We start from the raw sequence: 21,435 nt of genomic DNA on the forward strand, positions 1-21,435 counted from the left end.
TGAAATGTGGTAACAGAATTAATGCCTTAGCTCTAGAGAAAAGATTCTGGGATGTTATCTTGAGAATAAACTAGTGATGAATCTCTGCTTAAATTCTGAGTCACTGACACTAGTAACATGCTTTTACTGAGACATAAAAAATGCTGGTGTTACCCATGAGGTAACATTCAGTCATCATGAAAAACAGAGCACATGGTCCAGAGCCCATCAGCCCTTCTTTCACTGCCTGTAGGTGCCAGACAACATGAATCAGAGGTGGGGTCCAGGAAAAGACTGTGCAAATTCATCCTGCAGCATAAAATACACCATTTTCTCTACCATGGAAGTGCCAGCTGCTGCTGGTTTATTGGATAAAATGAGATGTAGGCCCTTAACTTTGCGAGTATCTTTGTCAGTTAATTCAATTGGATTCATCAGTTCAGAATTTCATTTCCTCAACAGCTTTCATAGTTCTTCATATTCTTAATATGGGAAAGGTAAAACAAGGAGAAATGGGAATAGGTACTATGAAAACACAGGTCTGGAACACACGCCAGACTAATTTTGGAGATGTGTGTCTGGCTTTCAGAGGAGAATCTTTTCACATGTTGAGAAAACAGGGAAGGATGGCAATTCATATACAACAGATTGTTTGAATATACACACAAAGATACAGTATTTGTATACATTTATGCGTGTGCTTGGCTGAGGAATGCCGATTTTGTAGCTTTTTTTCTCTTTGAGGACAAATGCACCATGAGTATTGAACGTTTTTGTTTGGAAACCTTCTTGTGCACAAAGACCATACACAAAAGTCCTACTCCCCTGTAGAAGCAAAACCAAAGGTAACCCATTAGCCATTGTTAAAATTAAAGACAATTGAACAAATTTGCTCAAAAATTCAAGTACTCAACCCACAAGAAGTTTCACTTTCAGCCACATGCTAAGGTCAGGTTTGTTGCTGCTCCCTTCCTCTTGTCTTTGTTTATCCTTTCGGACTGCAGCTCTTCGAGGCAGACCCAAGCACAGCTATTGAGTTCATGCCAACCCTTTCCTTGTGCGGACACCAATACAGGGCTGGCACAGGCTGGAGCTCTGGATGAGTACCAAGGAATGTACAAGTGACATATATCACACAACTGTGTGCTGTGCTGGGCTCAGGGATCATTCTTTGAGGACAGGCAGATGTCTTTAGATCTGGACTGTTGCTTTCTTGAGTCTTACCATGAACAAAGTTCCAATTTATCTTCCTAATCAAAGAGATAGGTGTTGCAGCTCTCTGCTCTTCCTCAGACTGGAAGAGGGACAATAAATGAAACCCTGGGAGCTGGTAAATGTCTGCAAGGTCTTGCTGTAGTGCAGGTCTGAACTAGCTGACTTGCAGGCCCAGAAGACCGGGTTGTATACCAAGTACAATCTGACAATCACATTTTATACAAATAATATGATTTTTCATTACTAGGAAATGGGCTTCAGGAGATCTTTAAGAATACACAAGGTCAAAATTCCTTTGGTGCTCAGTGGAAACACACAAGATACAGTATGTTCTTTACTCAGATGTGATAATGTGAAGATCAGGAATTATCTCCCCCCTTGAATGCAGCAAAGGTGTATGGCCCTGGAAGGTACATACTGAAGTCATGTGGCTCCCTGTAAGCAATTCTGTGTGCCTCTAAGCCCTTTCCCACACAGAAGGCCCTTTAGTCTCCCATTTCCTCTCACAAGGTGGATTGTATGCTTAGGCATTTCTGGCTGGTAATCAGGCACTGTAATCCTTCTGTCACAGAACTGTATGCCAAGAACATCTCACTAGATCAGGCAATTAGCAGTAAAATCTCCAGCTGTTCTCAAAAGTCTGCAATTTTCTCTCTCCAGCCCTGAAATTCACCCTGCAGCTCAGAGCCAAACACAGCCATCCTTCTGTTCACCAAGTCCTTTTTAGAAGCGTGGAACCCCTTCTTGGCCTGGCCGAATGGCTGTTCTCAGTCACTGATAATTTGACAATGCCTGTGATCTGTAAGAGTGTGCTAGAGGAGCAAATACAATCACTTCAGGCAGCAGATTGCCCAGAGCTTCTTCATCCCACATGGCTGGCAGAAGGTGCCTCTCTGTGTATCTCCACTAGGTTTGAGGCATTCAGTACAGATAAAATCAGTAAAAGAAAGGGTTTTGACACACATGTGAATCAGCTGGATCTGGACAAATAAACTCAGCAAGGAGGAAATCAGGAAATGTCACCAAGTTACAGTGGGATCAAAGAAGAGAGTGAATGGACTTGAAATGGAAGAACCAAGTTCTGTTTGTGGAACCAAGATGTATGCTCAGGGCCCATGTACCATCAGGTTGGTGATGCTAAGGATAAGGAAATACAAAGACATTTAGTTGCACCGTGCCACAATTGGTGATTGATATCTAAGCACATTACTGCAGAAGCCATCACTCCAATTAGCACTGAAATGCAAAGGTAGAACTCTCACCCAGAATATTTTGCCTTTTACTTAAGAGGATAAAACATAAAGTTTTCATGAAAGTCATTAAAAATCTTATCCCAACTTATTTTCTCTGTTAGTTTTTTTACTGTGCATTTTTACATTAGAGCCTGGTACCACATTGGTTTGCAGATAGTGTTGTAAAAGGCAGACCCTCCAAAGCTGCTACAGAAGGAACAGGAAAAACAGCAGCCCCCCCATGTATCTAGCTGAAGTGGAATTTAACCTTAACACTGAACAAGTTACCACAGCTCTGTACCCATGAGAAACTCTATTGCATTTTAATAGCTGGTGGGCAAACAGCAAAGATGCCAGGACAAACACTGGGCAGCAACAGAGATTTTTTTGCCCTTTCTCTTCAGCCATCTGTGACACAAGTGTTCTCAGTCCTTTGGAGCTTGTCCAGGATATTCAGAAACCTAGAAACACAGCCTAATACTTTATTTTTCAAACCTGAACCAAGGAGAATGTGAAAATCTCAGAAAGTGGCTGTGTTTTTGACTAAATCTCCATAGATCTCCTGTCCTGAATGATGACCTTCAGCAACTGAAGAATATAACTAGATGTATCTTAAAATCAAAACTAATTCCCATGAAATATCTCTTTAACTCCATATTATTAACTGAGGGGATGGATCTGGCTTCTTTGAAGCAAATAAAGAAAAAAATTCCTTCCAAAGAAGAACTGGATTAAAAAATTGGACCATCCAAATGTATCTTGCTTACTTAAGATATTAATCTAAGAATTCAAAAAGGAAGATGGATTTCTGTAAATTAAATGATAATTTGATGTAGGGGCTTGTTGCAGCAGAGCAGTTGTCTTTGAAACTTGTGACTTCGCCGCTTTTTGCCTTTTGGCTTCTTCTTCCTCTCTGAGGCCAAGTTCACTCATAATAGGATTACTTATGCTCAGACAAGCTGCAGTTGCAGAATAATATAACCCTGCGAGGTAAGCACCAGGAAGATTTGGCAGCCTCAGAAGACCAAGCAGCACCAGGAGAGCCTAAGCTCTGCAGGGTCCTTCATGAGCTGTGTATAAGCCCAAACCTGTGGACATAGAAAGCCAGGACTGTTTTTTCCAGCTTGTGTGGCCCCACATGCCAGCTAAGAGCACTGAACACAAACAGAGGAATCCTAATCCAAGCTTCCAGCAGTAGCTTGCTTCAGTCTGCAGTAAGAGAGTGAAATGTATGGCTACACAGGTGAGAAGAAGTAGTCAATCATTAGATTATTTATAGCAGCCTTCCAGATCTTCTTGCACCTTCCAGCAGCTAAAGGGGATACAAGAGGGACAGAGAGGGACTTCCCACAAGGATGTGTAGTGGCAGGACAAGAGGGAATGCTTCAACCTGAAGGAAAGTAGGTTTAGATTTGATATTAGAAAAAACCTCTTCATTGTGAGTGTGGTGAGGCGCTGGCACAGGTTGCCCAGCTGTGGATGCCCAATCCCTGGCAGTGTTCAAGCCCAGGCTGGATGGGGCTTGGAGCAAGCTGGTCTAGTGGAAGGTGTTCCTGCCCATGGCAGGGGGCTGGAACTAGACAATATTTAAGATCTTTTCCAACATAAACCATTCTATGATTCTATAATTGATTCTGTGGCAACCAAAATGCATTAGATAACTACTAGATTTGACACCATTTTCCTTCAAACACAAAGAAATTATTTTTTTGCTTTTATCTGCAGGATTGAAGAATTGCCTCAAGAAGAAATTTTGCAGTACATAAACTTCTCAAAGATGCTTTTCAAGCCTTCTCTTTCCTTCCAGTGTTACTTTTCCTCTCAGGTCCTGTAAGCAAGTTGCTATTCATTTACAAAACCACACACCATATATTGAAAAATGAGCAGATACCACAACATTAATTTCCATGGAAGTATTCAAACCTCAGTACTGCTTTCAGCTGGCCTGCTTTTCAAATTGCCAAACCATTCCAATTATCCACTCCATATAATAATCCTTCTGCTTAGCCTAGAACATCAGCCTTTCTAAGGGGAGAGGCAGGTGTCCCCTATCTCCAGCAGGTGGACAAAATTCATTTAACTGGAGAAAATCAGTGGCTTTGAACATCAGTTCTATTAAAGCAGCAGCAGCAGCAATCAAAGAAACAAGCAGCCATCTGAACAGGGTTTATCTGATCCTTTTCAGACTTCATCTGTTCCCCTCCTGACTTCTGAAGCACAAGGTAGATACTGAATGAATCAGTGAGTTTGTCCTGATGGCAAGCAGAGGGATAAATGTACTTTGTCATGTGTACTTCATCCTGAGATGGGTGTTTCTAACACAGCTGATGAAAGTGCAATAAGGTCAGTCTGGATGAATAGCACAGAAATAAACATTTCAGGCAGGGCTGTGAGATCAATTAAGTGAGAGAAATTCCACCCTTAATAATACAGAGGCACAAGAGCTAAAAGGTGATTTTATAACAGTAGCAAGAATCATCACAGAATGGTGATTCAATGGGTTGGAAAGGACCTTTAAAGCCATCTAGTCCAATGCCTCTGCAATGAGCAGGAACATTTTCAACCAGAACAGGTTGTTCAGAGCACCATAAATGCCTGGGACAGAAACAGGACACACTCTGTATTTATAGTTATAGCAGAATTTCTAAGATGCAATGGAAGAAAAGATGAAGAGGTGCTTTACTCTGGGCTGTTCATGAAAGTGACAAAAAGAAAGGACACCCAGGCATGCTGTGACTGACAGCATCAATTACCTTTGGCTCTTCTGCCAAGCAGGTGTTCATAAGGGTAGCACATTGAACTGCGGATCTAAAAATAATGCACTTAACTGTCTCACTTTTTCAGCAGTCCCCTCTGCAGAGTAGCTCAGAGTACTTATTTATTGCATATTATCTCCTCTGCACTCTTAACTGAAGAGGATATTGTTACCTGTGTGTGCCTCACTATCCAAATAGAGGGTTTGAAGCACTGATAGCTGTTTTCTGTTATTTTCCACTTTACTTTCAAATGTAAAATCCTGCAGAGCCTATTCACTCCATTTCAATGAAGACTCTGCTTCTGGTTCACATTTGAAACTGTTGTGAAGGAAAGAAATGCCATGCAAGAGGAAAGGTAATGATCTCTTACTAGAAGACTCAGATGGAGTCCAAGAAGGGGTACAGGCTGAGTTGCCCCTTTTGAATGCAGGATAAACCATCAATGTTTTTTTAGAATTGCATGGGTTTATGTTGCAGCTTTGCTGCAGCACTGCCCCAGTGAGCAGTCCAGGTTAACACCCTGCTCATGGGGGTTGCAACTGAGCAACACAAAGGCAGTAATGAACTGACAGAAATAGGGAGTAAACAGGTCATTAATTAAACATTAATGACACAATAATGGTTATGTTACAAATATTTTTGAAATCTAGCCACATATAATGTGGTCTAATGGCAGTGCTAGGGGACATAGAAATTAGCTATGTATGTATTACACACACAGAATATGTAATTTTAAATTTTCAGGGGGACCATGTGCCATGAGGTAAGATTGTGACTAATACGATGAAGCTATGTATAGGAAACTTTACAATGAATTACAGGAGAAATTAATTAAATCTGCTGAGGTAGTTTAGAGTCATAAGTTCCCAAAGGAAGCAGGAAAGTCATAATTTATTTGGCATCTGAGGCCAATGTATTATATATTCTAGACAGTGGATGTTTGAGACCAGTTCCTTACTGGTCTGTGGGTTACAGTAGATACCTAATAGAGTATTTTATTCAAATCAGCTTTCCATGAGCCTATTCATCTAAAGGCTCAGACTTTCTAACATACCTGCATGCCTAAAGAAACATGGAGCTGCCTAGTGGGATTTTTAAAAGAACCTCCGAAGAAAGACCTTGTGTCCTATCTGCCTTGTCTTTGGAGTGTAATCTCTAGCGCAACAGTGAAGAGTGTATGAATGCCATTAAACCAAACTTCTAGTTAAAAAAATTACCTTGGTACAAACATTGTTAGGGAAATGGCAAACAAGACACTGTGTTGGTGCATTCCACCCACCCCTCCTCGATGATCTCAGGGATTCCTGCTAGGCCCTGGCCTGTGTGTAAGGAGCTGGGTGGTGAAGTGTCCCTCAATCATATCAGGTACTGCAGTTGCCTGGCTAAATGAAGGGCAAGAACAGGAATAATCAGCCATCCCCTGACAACCCTGGAACATTCCTCCCCTGAGTAGTAGTCTCCAGTACAGTTGATATTGCTAACTTCTGCACCCTTACTCTTTGCACCCTTGCCTTTTTTCATCCCTGATTGCTGTGTGGGTGACACTTCACTGATTCTGATCTCATTTTCCTTTGTACTCTCCATCCTTGCAATCATAACTAGATTGAGCCTTGCCATTGAAATATCCTAGAAATACCTTAAGTCACACTTCCACAAATGTATATTAAAACCTGCTTTTGCTAATACCTTTGATGGTGATTCTTTAAGTGGCCTAAACCACTCATTTGCAACAAACTGGCATAGTCAGCAAAATCCTAAATCAGGATTTGTGACAGATACTGAACTTCAAGTATGACTTTGGAATTTCTGGTATGACAGTTCATTGCTGTCATAGACAATAGCAAATAAAAAATTTCAACAGAAATTGAAAAGACTGTTTTCCAGCTTTTCATCTCTCAAGTATGTGGGATTAACAAGTAGGCAGCTATTGCAAGGAGATCATATCCTTGATGGTGAATGATGGAACAGACAGTATTTTCCACTGAATTTAAATACTTTTAATTATTTGTAAAATATTGCTATTTAATTTTCTTTTTTTTCATGACCAAGTTGTCATCCTGATTCTAACATACTCCAGCTGAACCCTAGTTTATTTTTTGGGGGGAGCCATTTAGGCTGCTAACAATTAATTTTAATTATCAGATGACTGAGAATAAAAATTACAAATCAAGACTCTCAAGAATATGTCTTCCTCCAATCATATTTTTGTTGAGTTCTATATTATTTCAATTTAGGATATGAAGGTTATGGCATTTCATTCTTCTAACAATTAAAATAGTGGAATAACTCCTGAAGGAGTGCTAAATGCTGCTTATGTTCTGATCTCAATTCTAATTAGGAAAACAAATAAAATATAGGGATAGGTATGATGTCCTTAGCTGGTATAAATCAACTTGATTTTACTGAGCACAGTGGAATTACACTGTTTTACGTCAGCTGAGGATCCAACACAAGTTTTCAGGATGATTAACCTTCCTCAAATAGTACAAAGTTTCTGCAGATTACAGTTTTATATGTAAGCCCTCCCTTCAGCACCTGCCAGAAAGGTTAACAAATAGATTCATCATGCTATAGCTGTGATGCTTCTTTTTCCTAAAACATAAAACATCTGGTGGGGTATGTCATTCTTAGCATCTGTCAACCATATTTACTAAATGCTAAACAAAGATACACTTTTTCCAGTGACCTCTTTTTCTAACCATTTCCTTGCACTTGCTTCTTCTAAACTATTCTTTCCAGGTCCAGTCCCAGACAGAAAAGTAAAATTTGCCAAACAGGAATAAAGCCATGGTAAGTCAGGTACAACCCCAGAAGAACCCAAGCCAGTGAAGGTTGAAACAATGAATAAGGGTCCCTTTGCTGCTGCAGGAGATGGAAGCACAATTTCTGAGCAGTGCTATTGTCAGAGGGAGCACTTCTAGAAACACCTGTGGCTGTGCTGCTCCTGTTATGACCATTTTGATTGTGGCGGTCCCCTGTTCAGAGTTTGCAGGGGCTATGTGCTCATCTCACTGTCCTGGCTTCAGCTGGGAGAGAGCTGATCTTCCTCCCAGCACCTGGCACAGCTCTGTGTTTTGGATTTAGGATGAGAATCTAAATCTGATGACTCTGATGGAGCAGAGATTCCCAGTAATTACTTTTTGGAGGTTAGACATGATAAATAAACAGTGAGGAAGGCTGAGGGTGATCAGAGGCTTTGCAGTTATCTCAAGTTAATCTATGTAAGGTCATTTGTTGTAAATTTGCTTGTTCAGCTGCAGTCTCTTAGGCTGTCTCATATCTGTCTAGTTATGTTTCTTCCCAGCCAAGAAACTCATCTGCTAGAGCATGGTTTCTTTTATTTACTCAGATAATTTTTTCCCCTAGCCCAGTATTTAGTTTATTTGATAACTTCTTTACCCAAAATTAGATTTTTCCTCACTCCCCCAAAAGCAAGCTGAAGAGGATCATAAACCTATGGCTGAGTCTGAATTATTTTTTCTTAAAATACAAAAGGAACATAAAAGATAACTTTATGTAATTAATCTGCTGTATTTTTCCAAAAAATCTTCTATCTATCCGTAGCTTTAAAAAGTTTAATAGTTTAAAAAATTCTGAATTTACTTCTGAATCAACAATGGTCATCAAAACAACCATCAGACATCTCTCTGTGATGACATCAAGATATACTGCTGCAATTCTTTTTCATAGTAAGTTGTCACTTAGAAGATTTCCTTAAAAAACAAGGATAACACAGGGACAGGACTACCAGCTAAGCAGTATGGCTGGCCAAGTGCTCAGTGCTTGAGCCTGAATTGTGGTCATCCTTTATTTGGGAATGTTGTTGTGCCTTTATATTCCACAAACTTGTGATATGACGTTGGACCATAACACTGAGGAAAATGCAGTACCAAGACTCTGGCAGGACAGTTCTTTCATTGCAAGGAGTGTTGTGGATTACAAATCACACATAAAATATTGTGACAGCTGAGATGGGCTATACATAGGGAAAGAAGACTTTTACACTCTCAGCTGACTTACCTAAGTCTGATTTGCATGAGCCAGGCCAACTAAGGATTGACTCAAGGTACTTTCAAAATGCCCTGGAAAGTCAAAAATATGACTTCAAAGCAATGAGAGCTTCCTGTTTCTGAGATGCCCTTCAGCAGATGACTGGATGTCAGAAACTCTTCCATTTTTAAGATGTTAGCACCTGGCATTGAGATGCAAGAAAAAAGCATCCTGGCTTGTGTACAGAAGCATCCTGGCCCCTATCAGCAATGGTGTGGCCAGCAGGACCAGGGCAGGGATTGTCCCCCTGTACTCAGCACTGGTGAGGCCACACCTCAAATCCTGTGTTCAGTTTTGGTCCCTTCATTACAAGAAAGACATTGAGGGGCTGGAGCATGTCCAGGGAAGGGCAATGGAGCTGGGGAAGGGTCTGGAGCACAAAACTGATGAGGAGTGGCTGAGGGGGCTCGGGGTGTTTAGTCTGGAGAAAGGAGTGTGAGGGGAGACCTTATTACTCTACAATCCCTGAAAAGAGAGTGCAGCTAGGTGAGGGTTGGTCTCTTTACCTATGGAACAAGTGGTAGAACAAGATGAAATGGCCTCAAGTTGCACCAGGACTGGATATTTTAAAAAAATTCTTCATGGAAAGGGTAGTCAAGCACTGAAACAGGCTGCCCACGGAAGTGGTGGACTCACCATCCCTGGAGGTATTCAAAAGATGTCTAGATGGAACATTTAGGGACATAGTTTGCAGATGGACTTGGCAGTGCTGGATTAACAGTTGAATGTAATTATCTTAAAAATGTTACCAACCTAAATGATTCCATGATTCTAAAACTCATTGTTTTTATGGCTCATAAAGCACTATATTCATCCAGAATAAACAAACTAGTTCATTACACATGGATTACATAATACATAAATACATAAAGTTATTTCTATGAATCATGCAAATAAGTGAGCAAAAATTTTTTAAATTTAAAAAAAAAAAAATTATTATGAAATAAAGTAGAGCAAATCTCTGTGTGTCATGGAAGGCAGCACAGACAATTTGGCCCTGTCACCAGGATCAGCCCAAGTCTGTCACTCTGATGCTGGGCTAAGCAGCCTTGTCCTGGGCAGCTAAGGTGTCTCTATGGATGGACTAGTGCCATTTCTGCTCAGTACTTTCGTGGGCAGTGTAGAAATACCACTGAATTGTCCTCTGTATTTTCAACTGTACTCATATGTCTGGAAAGAGTCATCCAGTTAACATGTAGGGCAAAATCCTGGCCCCAGTGAAATCACTGAACATGTCATCACAGATTTAGAAGATTATAGGAAGCCAGTGCAGTCCACTCTGCTCAGATCTGCTCCATTAGAATGAGCTGCAGCATCCTGAACTCTTTAACTCCTTGTCAAAAAAAGTGCACTATGGCACAGAAGCTTATAATAAAGTATGTACAGGATTTTTTTCTTAAATAGTAAGACCCTTTAACCTGCAGCCAGATCAGCCTACAATAACTGGGACTCTGATTCCCTGCATGAGTGGAAACTCAACCACCTCCAGAACAAATTAGTCCAAAAAAGGATTTATTTCAATGTAGAAAATTATTTCTGTGAGCAGCACTGGACAGTGGTGTTTTCTCTAATGGATGCTCCAGATTTCAGCTCTATGATGGTCTGGTACTGACAGTGCTTGGGACGTAGGTGCAAGCCCTGTGGAAGGGCTCACAGTGCACCAACAAATCTACACCATTGCCTCAGCCAGCGTAGTAAGCCAAGCAGTGCAAAAAGCATCAAGAAAGATATGTGTCTCTGACATAAGCTCCAAAGGATTTTTCTCTATTTACTATTCTCTATAAACATTTCCCAAAGCATGCCACTTGATTTCTTCCTGCTCAAACCACAATGCTTTGACTGGCCCATTGTTACAAAACCCACAAAATTCTACTTAGAATGGGCATCAGAGAGAACAGTTTGAACAGATCTTCTCTTCCTTAGGTTTACTAAGTGAATTGCACTGAGCTCTTAGCACGTCTGCTGCGTTTATGTCCTGGCTGCCAGAGAAGGAGGCCAGGGCTGGTGTGGGAGCCAGGGCAGGTTCACCCCGTGATGAATGTCCTCATCACTTTATCCCTGGCAGTTTCCCATACTGACTGTGGGGAATGAGCTGGGAGGGAGGGAAGCAGGGGCCAGCTGGAAGCACCTGCTCTTACACTCATGCATAATTGCAGGGTGTAAACGCTTGCTTTATGTATAACCTGTGAAAAGGGAGAACCAATGCGAGGCATTGAGCCTTTGCCAAAAAACACACAAACATTTCCAAACCAAATGTCCAAATTAAAACTGACTTGATCTCACCAAAGTTTCTCTTCCAGGCTACTCCGGTAGAAAAGGCTTTAATTTGTAAAAAACAGAAAGAAAAAATCAAAAGAGAGGAAGGAGAGGAAGGAAGGAAGGAAGGAAGGAAGGAAGGAAGGAAGGAAGAAAGAAAGGAAGGAAGGAAGGAAGGAAGCATCCCTCCCCCTTTGATTATTTGGCCTATTACTCTGTTTTAGCCTTCTCAAATGGCACCTGCACGACCCCTCCGCGGTGCGGGAGAGGCCCCCGGCCCCGTCCCTCCCCTCCAGCCCCGGTTCCCGGCGGGATGCGCTCCGTGCCGTCCCACGCACTCACCCTCCGGCGCAGCAAGGGGGGCAGCGGCGGAAGCGCGGCTGGCTCCGCGGAGAGGAGGGAGCTGCGGCGGCCAGAGATATATATGTGTGTGTCCCCAGGTCCTCAATGCTCCGCCGTGGCAGTCGTATCCCCCTCCCCGTGCCCCCCAGCCGTGGGGATTTGTCGCTACCGCTGCTACCGGGGGGATGCGGGGGCGTCCCCAGTCCTGCCCAGGCAGAGGCGATGGGTGAGCTGTCATCGCCAGCCCCCGTGGGGAGGGCAGCAGCAGGTCCTCGCTGGCCATCCAGCTCCCAAGGAGGAGAGAGGGTTGTTTGTTCCACCTGTTCCCTGCAGGGCCTGATTCTGTGGTGAGATAAAGACAGTCACATCCCTCTTCTCCCCGTGCTCCAGGCTCCCCGGGGCTGTGAGCTCTCTTAGAGCTCTAGAGATGGAAAGCAGCTGTGCTGATGGAGGAAAGTGAGTGCTCCAGCAAAGACGGTGTTGGGAAAGGTGAGACAGGCTGTAACAGCACAGATAGGATGTAAGTGCACTCATTAATTCCAAAAGTTGATGGATGGGTAAGTCTTTGCAAGAGCAAGACACGTCTCCACAAGGACGTCTGTGAAGGGTTCAGGAATGAAGACCCTGTATTAACTCATGGCACTAGTCCTGTTGATTTTCACAGTTTCATAAAGATGGAAGGACACCCAAGCTATAAGAGCAGGATTTACCAGCTTTCCAAGTAGCAGCCATTTAAAAACAAGGAGCTTAATTCCTTGAGAAATTACATTAAATAAACCATCACTTGCAGGGAGAGAAGACGCCAGTGGACAGCTGGATCTGAGATGCGATAGCCACCATCAAATGAAAAACAACTAGAAAGGGCTCTACACATGTGAATTTAATAAAGGAAACCTTCTCAAGGGGTCTTAATGTCCCCACCATGTTGCAGACCTTTCTTTTCCCCTTTGATCATCTCACATTTAATAGCATGTAATGAACTGGGATGTCATGAATTCCTAGCATCTATTTATGATCGCATCCTCAAAAGTCCATCACTCCTTTTCTCATGGATGCCTTTTTCTTCCAGAGAAAGCACTACAAGCAATTATAAGCCACTGCCAGCGAAAGTGGAGGGAAAAAAAAAAAAAAAAAAAAAAAAAACCGTAGAGAAGAAAGAAAAAAAAAAAAAAAAAAAAAAAAGACAGAAATGTCATAGCAAAGTAACCTGACATTTCCAAAGAGCTTTGCAGGCACTTTCAATCCGAGCCAAGAAATCACTGGGGACAGAGAATTACAAACAGCTCTTTGCAGCTGGTCCATGTGCAGATGCTTAAAAGCTAACACCCCCACCGCAGCAGGGAAAGAGCAGCCCAGGCCCACAGATACACCTAAGTCCCTCCCGTGTGTTCCTAAAAAGCCAGGGCTGTGTGGACTTTGCGGAAGAGGCCGAGGAGGTATTTCCCCTGTCGCCGAGGGGGGATCCCCGCAGCTCAGTATCCCTCCCGCCCCGCTGGCCATGGTGCTGAACCAGCTCCCGCCGGGCTCTGCTGAGCCCGCGGGAGCCCTGCCCTGCGCGGAGCTGCTGACTATTCACAAACAAGAATGAGAACATCTTTCCTCGTGTTTTCCGTTTCGTTTCCCTCTCCTCTTTCATTCCTATGCTTTATATTTTCCAGTAAGACACAGGAACAAGTTGCCCAGAGAAGTTGTGGATGCCCCATCCCTGAAGGTTTTCAAGGCCAAGTTGGATAACATTTTAATCTGCCTGGTCTAGAGTAAGGTGTCCCTGCCCATGAGAAGGGTGTTGGAACCAGATGATCTTTCAGGTCCCTTCCAACCCAAGCCATTCTATGATTCTCTTCAACATTTTCAGCCTGGCATGTGTGGCTTGTCTACCTGGCCCACCTTTCTATTCATGAGGGCACAGATTTTATTTCAAGAAACAAAAAGGAAAGCAAATTATGGAATTAATGTCTCTAATCACATGATAACAGGTCCATTAAAAAGCCTCACTGATGAGACACAGAGATAGAAATGTTCAGTTGAAGATACTGCAGCCATGTTTCAGAGTCTGCAGAGTGGCCTCCTAAGTGAAATAAATTGCCTGACTCACTATGGAAACTGACATTGTGTCAGCTCTTTGCTTGTGTAACAAGTTCACAACAGGAAGAAGATGAACTCGAAATGTTCCAATAGTACTTTGTTCATCTAAGTGATTAAATGTTGGAGCAAGATAGTAGAGAAAGGTCACATACATTTTATGGATTTCCCTAGTGTTAGAGCATTTTTGACTTCCAAGAAGATACAGCTGGGTGTGAGAATGAAGAAAGAATGGTGTTGTCTACCTTGGCTTCATCAAGGCTTATGACACAGTCACAGCATCCTTCTTTTCAAGTGGGCTCTTAAGGTTTGACTCTCAGATTACTGTCTGAGGCTGAATAACCAGCTGGGCTGTCGGCTTCTAAGAGTCTTAGGGAAGGGTTTGCTTGTACTCATCCTGGAAGCTGGTTACAGGTGAATGTAGCCACGTCTTTGTCCTGGGATGTATCCTTTCTGAAATCTCAGTGACCTGGAAGAGAAGACAGGATGTACCTCACCAGCTTTGCAGGTGCACTAAGCCAGGGGCGGATCAGGGGAAGAGCAGTTGGCATGCTTGGAAACAGGGCTGTCATTCAGAAAGTCCTGGCCAGGCTGGAGAGATGGATCAACAGGTACCCTATGAAGTTGAACAAAGATGTAAAATCCTGCCCCATGGAAGGAAGAACTCATCACAGGCTGGACATGACTGACTGGAGAACAACAAGAACCCAACTGTAAGTTAGTGGTGTGCTCTGGCAGCAATGAAAACAAACAAGTTTTTGTACTGTGATAATAGGAGTGTAGCTAGAAGATACTGGAGGGAAAGGGGTTATTATTCCTTTCTACCAATCCTTTGTTAGACCATGCATGGAATATTGTGATGTGACCAGTTTTTGGGTCACCAGTAAAATAAAGAGTGATGAACCTGGGCAAGTCAGCAGAAGGGCCACCAAAATTGTCAGGGGCATGGAGCACATGTTGTGTGAGGGGAAGCAGAGGAAAACAGGCTTGATCAGCCCAGAGAAGAGTAGTTTTTGGGGAGAATCTAATAGCAACCTTTCCATATCTGTGAGGAGGTTGTCAGGAAGACAGAGCCAGACTATTTGCAATGATTCATGATAGAAGGGCAAGAGACACTGGACATCAGATGAAAAAAGAGAGGGATAGTCTTTTAAAAGTCGTGTGGTGGAATATCATTCACATAACATAAATTTTTTGGGTTAGGGTCCCCTGATGTTTGGCACTTTCTTTTACTTGGGTATGGAATTCTCTTAGCATTGTAAATCAATATTTCAGCCCAAACAAAGTGTTGCTTAAATATTATAATATTCAAGACACAGCACTGGAACATGCAACTTGAATTGGATGAGGTTTTTTTTTTTCCTTTATTCCTTTTTTTTTTTTTTTATTACAAACAAAAGGAAAAGTAGTGACTTCAAGAAAAATGTTTTTCTATGAGTTTTGATAACTTGGGCAATCAAGGGTCAAATTGTTTTTGTTTCTGGAACAGGATAATTTAAAAAATTCTACTTTACCAGGCTGGATATTCTGTGCAAAAGTGACAACATGCTCACAACATTAACTTCACTGAAGAGTCTGCTATATGCATTTGATTTCAACCTATGGATTGGTTTCTGATCAGCACTCAAATTTGTTATCCAGCAGTATAGAAATAAATTCTCAGTACACAGTTGGAACTTCTGGTGACCTTTTGGTGTTATTTTTGTGCCAGAGGTTTGTGTGAAGTACTCAGCATTCTGGCCCTAGTTCAGCAAAGCACATACCCGTTTGACTTCAGCCTCAGACTCCTGGACTTTCCTAGATCAGGGCCAAAGGGGCATTGTGCTGGAAATCCATCCCAAACATACGCTTTACACAGGTAAAAAACCCAATGCAGCCTTTTCAGTGGCCCTCCTCACTTCCATTTTTGAAGCAATTTTTGAATAAATAAGAGAACAAATAAAATGAGCCATCCCTCTCCAGCTATACAGCAAAGGCATTATGTGAAGCTTTCTCTGTATGGACTTACTCTAAGTCTTGTACTCTGACATGGTGCGGCTAATAAAAGGGTACACAGGCAAGTGATAGTGATGTTACTGGGAGTCTGACACCGAATTTTTGCAGCAGTGTCTCATCCCAAGATATAACAGAATTTTATGTGTTGTTAGCAGCTGTTTAGTTTTAGTTCCAGTTTTTATGATATACCTCAGCATTGTAATTTTGTTAGAAAAAGATACAAGCAATCTCTGTGATCTGCTAGATTCACAACTTCATTAAAAGACAAATTTTCTAGTAGATTTCCTCCTCCACATATACCAAAGTATACAAACTAAAACGGCCATCTCTAACCTGTGTGCATAAATTCCTCACTTCTGTGCAAAGCAGACATATGTCGTGGCTTTGCAAAGAGCAGGAGGACAAATGCTTCCTGAAGGCACAAAGCCATTCCTGCAGCACTTGAACAAGGCAAACGTACTCCGGGGCCAGGAGAATGATGCACCGGCTGCTGTTTTTTCCTCTGTTTACAGCTGAACACCACTAGATGTCTCCTGCTGCCAGCCCTGCAGCGACAGCCACAGCTGCGGTGCTGCCCAGCCTCTCCGTGCAGTTACACCCCTTGCACCGAAAAATGTAGCTACTGCCCGAAGATGCCCAGGCAGTCCCCAGGGAGACTTTACTACTGCCTTCCAGTACTTCCAGGGGATGTACAGGAAAGATGGGGGCAGATGACTTAGCAAACCCTGATGCAAGCGGACAAGGAGTAAGGGTGTTAAGCTAAAAGAGGGTGAGTTGAGTCTAGATATACAGAAGAATATTTTTATATTGTGGGTGGTACCTAGATTGGTGTTAGATGCTCCATCCCTGGAAAGAGTCAAGGTCAGATTGGTCAAGGCTCTGAGTAACCTGATCTAGCTGAAGATGTGCCTGCCCATGGCTAGGGGATTTGACTAGATGGCCTTTAGAGGTCTCTGCCAACCCAAAATATTCCATGATTCTGTGACCATTTTTGCTTTGCTGACAGAAGCTATGTGACAAGTTTTAGAAAAGCTGTGATTGCAGTATGTCCTGAACACTTGTGCAGAGCTATTGGAGGTTTTCAACTTTTCTTCCATTCTTCTACTTCACCCTCCTGCTCACCCTATCTCTTCCAGGACAAGAGAAATTAGTGGATGGAAGTTCTGATATTTGGATCTACACCAGCAGAGGTTTGGTCAAGCTCAGATTCTTGAAGACTTCATTATCCCTGAACATCATAAAATCACGGAATGGTCTATGTTGGAAGGTATCTTAAAGATCATCTAGTTCTAAACCTCCTGCCATGGGCAGGGCCACTTTCCACTGGATCATGTTGCTCAGAGCCCCATCCAGCCTGGACTTCAACAATTCCAGGGACTGGACATCCCCAACCTCTCTGGGCAACCTGTGCTAGTGCCTCACCACCCTAACAGTAAAGATTTTTTTCCTAATATTTAACCTGATTTTTTTCATGATGACTGTCATGTCTTGTCTTTGTACCTGCAAAACTGTTTGGTGTCTTTTTCAAGCTGGAACTTAGATCAAAGCTAGACCAAGCCTGCCAGGGGATTTAAACGACCTTGTCATTACATGAGCTCACAGTCTGTATGGTAATGAAATTCATCCATTTATAAAAGCAACTTGTATATAGTGAATGGGAGGGGACAGACACATGATCTGAACAGCTCTTAAGTACATCTCGAGAGAGGACAAGAGAGTTGCTTGTGCCCAGGCAGAGTCTTTGTGTTTATAGAGAATAATGTTTTTTTCTTATTTGCCACTACAAAACCTTATCTGCTCAAGTACATTGGAGACCCAAATATTGCCAAGTACAGACGAAATCTTAGATAATAACTGCTCTGAGGACACTAGCCTGAATGATACACAAATTGCATTTAGATTCTTTCATCACATGCCTAAAAAAGTGAGCTAGGAAAGAAGTTTCCTTACAGTTTGTCTGAACTGCCACTGACATTCCCTTTTTCCCTAATCAGCGATTGCATGTTAGATAAAGCTTGTCACTTTGCCAACCCACTTAGAAAGATCTTGGACAGGAAATGGAGCCAGTGAGGGACAGAAGTTCATGAGAAAGAGTTTCCAACTTTTTTCCATCTGACAGGGAACTATAGTTACCGCAAAGGGTTTCTTGACGAATTCACTCCAAAACATGGGTCAATAGTCAGACATTCAGCTCATGACTCAGGCATGAAAAATGTAAAACATCTGGCTCAAATCTACACTATGAACAGAGAGATTCATGGCTTTAAGCTAAAGGCTCTTTGGATCCAATTTTAAAGATGATTAATTTTATTTGAAAAACAACTGTGTAGGAACATTCTGCAATATTCCAGTTGTTAGGACTGAACCAGTGAAATGCCTTCCTTTCATCAACAGCAAATGGAGTAATCATAGGATATAGCACTATTCTGAGTTATCCAAGAATGTAAAATGGTCTTTGTTTTTGCAATTTTAAAGTAAGTCTGAGATGTTCATCGTGCAGACAAATTGGTAATATTCAAACTAGACCTCAGAAGATAATCACAGAAATCCTTAGAGATGGATACAGATCTGGCACAATAAAATCACATCCATCTTACTGATACTTGGCTTGTTCATAGCACAGCAAGACATGCTCACATCTGCCTGCATGAGTCTGTGCAGACATGTCCACAAATTCCAGCTTCATGCCTAATTCCCTCACTTGCCATCAAGGGTGATGCAGGAGCATGTTGCTGCCACCATTCCTCCCCATCACTCAGACATCCACAAAGGAATGCAATGGAGCAACTTTATTGACTCCCTGTGCTCAAGGCTGATTCACAGCCACAGAATTGTGATTCTGAGGCATCTGGAGGAACAGCTGGAAAAAGTGTCTATAAAATCTGCCTGCTTGTGGTCAGTCTCTATCTCCATTTCTTTTTGTGGCCATGCAGAATAGGAAGAGATGTTTGTAGTGGGGACTGGGATGCACTGGGTGGTGCATAATTATGTATTCTTCTATGCATGATCAATCAGCTTTTTAATAATTAATTCTTAATTACTGGAAGAAGCATTCATGAAGTATCTCTGGGCAGTGAATTTTAGACCATTACTGTAGACATCTCATGAGCCTATTTTTATATGTCATGGTTTTCTTCGGAAGTCCAAGGTCTTTAGCATATCACATCAAATCCATTTCCTATTGTTTCTGCTTCTCAATAAACCCCTTTTCACAGAGGACCTCTTCTATGGCTTTCCCAGTCCTGGAGATAGTAATGCATTTCTTATATCAGTTACCTTCAATTTCCTTAAAAGCTGGGAGCAGTGCTGAAGTCTGGGGGTGCAGAAGGGGTCACGCAGTACCAGGCTCTGTGCTGGTTAGAGGGCAGCACAAAATGCAAACAATAAATAGGACAAACTCAGGAAGTGCCTTTAAATGTGTATTTTGTTCAAGATGAAAACATTCCCATGGGAACCAGTGCATCAGCTGCTTCCAGCCTGACAGGGAAACATAATTTGGATGGGAACAGGTGGAATTCTTCCCAGTGTGTGAGTCATTTTTTCTCTGGCTTCCTTTACGGTTTGGTAGAGATCCTAATGCAACACACACTATTCTTTCTAGTTCTTTGTTTTGCTCAAAACCCAATCAAATGGGCAATATGCAAGATGATTAAGCTGGTGAACAGAACTGTATTTTTCAAGGTTGTTGATTTTGGCTGGAAATCTTGGTTTTGTCTCTTTGCTCTAACAAAATACAGATGGATAACTCGTGCTGCAGGTAACCTTTTGTCTTCCAGGAAAAAAAAAAAAAATTTTATACTTCTATGGATCATGAGTGCTCTTCCTACAGATGGGGTGAAGGACCAAGTAAAAACTATATTCTTCAGTCACTCCAGAGCAGTCAAAATTTGATAAAAACTTAAAAATCAGATTACAGTCTGAGTTCACAAAACATCAGGAATGTCTGATTTTTCATTTCAGTTGAATTACAGGCCTTGGAGAGGCAAACAAATCCTGCTGGAGAAATATATTAAATAAGATTACATTTATCATTCTCCTTTGATGAGTCCACAACTGGTCCCTTAATATTGTTTCTGCCACTACACAGAATCTGAGAATAGTACAGATGCTACATCACAGTACAAATGAAATTTAATCAAAAATATCCAAGACACCAAGACAGACTGACTGCTAGAGCCAGGAGTCTCTCTTCTGTTGTCTAGCTTGGGGTTAGCCCTGCTAGAAGCTTGTTTCTTTATTGATTTTTCATATGTGTTTTTCTCCTGCTTGAGTACATCCTGTACTCAAGTATTTCTGAGATAAACAGGAGGGCGAGACCTGCACCATGAAGCTTCTTATGCTTGTGGCTTCTGCATGTCTCTCTTGCTGGCTGCCCCTGAAATGTAATAGAGCAAAAACCCTGAACCTTCCTATTAAATGGATTTTCTCTAAGGTTTGAAGGGAAGTGGCAGATGAATGGTGAAAGCTCAGAGTGCTACAATGTGAGTTTTTTTCATTAAGTGGAGCAGGAGGAGCAGGAAGCATTGGTAACTAACATGCCCCATACTGAACTCTCCAAGAGCAGAAATCATCTTCACATGAGGAAGAATTTCTCATCTGAGGTTTGTGTCATCTGCTGTACAATGCCTTGAGGTTGTTGTGCCAGTCAAGGTTTCCCTCTGCTTCCAAAGGTGCTGATAACATCAGTGCAGCATTTCATAGGCTGCCAGGTGCTTTTGAAGGCTATCCCAGATTTGCATGTAGAATAGCCCAGGAATAGTCCAGCCTATCTGATGGGTGATGTACATGGCACCTGGGCAGCAGATGGGCAAATTGCTGGGTGCATTGTGCTTACACCAGGCCCCATAACTGCCCACAAAATGTAGCAAGGATCCTCAGTGACAGTCAGAATTTGAACCTCCAGCTCATTCCCATATAAATGATATGGATTATGAGCTGTATTTAAAATTCAGTAGAAGAGAGATTTTTCCACATTATAAAAACGTTTACAGTTTCAGCAACCTCAGGATGAAACCAACACCTTCAAAGTTATGATAGGGATAAATAAAAGCAGCTTCCTTGGAAAGCCTTGAATTCCCTGGGTCTTCTACTGTGCATGTGGGAAGATTTTTCTTCTTATTTGAAAAACACATGAGTAAAATATGTATTTATGTGTATAAATTTGTATTAATAAAAAAAATAAGTCTCCTTTCTAACACAGCTGAAGTTGCAGTTGTGTGGATGCTGATACCTAAACCCAGGGCTGTTTTGGCAAAGAATGTCATCTGTGAATACAAATGTTTTTGCTGAAATTTTTTTTTCAGAATAAGTGTATAAACCAGATAAGTCTGTAGTAAAATTCTCCTGAAATTGTCAGAGATTAAATTTTTTCCCCATGTTCTGTGTTTACAGCTTTCTTCTTACAGTGTTGGCTTCTTCTAAAGCTGGAAAGACAGAAAAACTGTTTACCATACTGAGTGCTGCTTGCTTTTCTCTCACACAATGATATTATAAAGGCTGGCATTGGAGGGGTTTACTCTGAGACAGTG

Source organism: Onychostruthus taczanowskii, unplaced genomic scaffold, assembly GCF_017590055.1.
Source record: "Onychostruthus taczanowskii isolate IOZ18803 unplaced genomic scaffold, ASM1759005v1 scaffold44, whole genome shotgun sequence".
Taxonomy (NCBI): Eukaryota; Metazoa; Chordata; class Aves; order Passeriformes; family Passeridae; genus Onychostruthus; species Onychostruthus taczanowskii.